The sequence below is a fragment of the Propithecus coquereli genome, unplaced genomic scaffold (genome assembly GCF_000956105.1).
Source record: "Propithecus coquereli isolate 6110/MARCELLA unplaced genomic scaffold, Pcoq_1.0 Scaffold60, whole genome shotgun sequence".
Lineage (NCBI taxonomy): Eukaryota > Metazoa > Chordata > Mammalia > Primates > Indriidae > Propithecus > Propithecus coquereli.
The window spans coordinates 4,457,695-4,459,137 of NW_012151952.1; positions in this window are offsets into that span (position 1 = coordinate 4,457,695).

Here is a 1,443-nt window from a genome sequence, read left to right on the forward strand (position 1 = left end):
TAAAAATGGGTTGGTGCTGAAACCAAACAGAATTGACATTGGAGTGTTGCCTGATTGTGACAAAGAGTGGCCTAGTCTCTCGGTGTAGTCAAACCAGTCAAGACACAGCAAAGAGAAGCAGCTTTAGTGGAGTATGATGGGCAGATGGAAACAATGTTCATGGGGGATAAAGAATGTTTCTTTCAGTTATTTGTTAAAAATTTGGTATTTTAAGACATCAAAAGTATCACCACATTTTACAAAGAGCTGAAACACACAGTTAAATTCACTTTAGAATTATTAATCTCTTGAAGCATGGATGCCCTTTGATAGCCAAGTGTAAAATACTTCAGGTAATGTGAAAACTGCATAAGAAAGAGACACCTATCAAAGTTCAATGCCCAGTTCCAGAAAGAACATTACTTTTTCTCAGGTGGTGGGAAAATAGAAGGAAATCAGATGATAAAACTTTTTCAGCTCAACACTTAGGCCCCTTTATACAACCCCTCTGCCAGATCCCAGATTCTCCCTAGGAAGGAGTGAGGTTCCCGTTGCTGGGGGGAGAGTATATACAATCAGCATCCAGGTACTATGGATTTGAATTCCATGAGGGGTTTCATTTACCTGCCAGTCTCCCCTTACCTGTCATTGGCCTAAGATCATCTTGCTATTTTGACAACTTCAGGCTCAGTGCCACTCCAGGCCAACCCACACACCACTGCCAGCTTAATCCTACTAAAGGACAGCTTTGAGTCATATCCCTCCTTCCCACACAAATCCTCTGTGAGTCCCACTGCCTCCTGGACTAACTAAAATGCATCAAGCTCATATCCAAATCCTTTACAACAGGACCCCAAGTTATCTAGTCTCAGCTTCCTACTCTTTTCTCTGTGTAAATTTATACTCTGGGGGAGTATCCCTCAAGCTAGGCTCTGCGAAACACTAGGGAGGCTGAGGAGGGGCATCTTTGGTAAATGTATTCGTACAGTACATAGTATTCCCACAGAGGTCATGGTTTAGATGCAAAGATAAGGCACAGTGGGAGGGCTCTTCCCATCCATCTGGGCTGTAAGCAGAGAGCTCTGTTTCTTATTCTCTTTTTTGCAATTTGCACTTCCATACAAAATTGTATTTTCAAAAAGCTTATACTGCTCACAAGGGTTGCTTAAGGTAAAGTGGAAAATAGTCCCTGATTACCTTGTGTGCTGGGTGCTTTTCAGCCCTCTGCTTCAGCTTGTGCACTCTCTTCTCAGGATGTCCTTCCCTGTTTCTGCTTATCTCAAACACTATTTTTTGCAAAGAGCCATTTTCTGACCCAGAAAATATATGTGGTCTTTCCTCAATAACAAAATCAGCATTCGTTCCTTTTATGCCCATAGCAAATAGCACATTATTTCACAGATTAAAATTTATTTTTACTGTATTAAAATGGTTCAGTTACTCAATTCTTCTCTGTCAGACTTG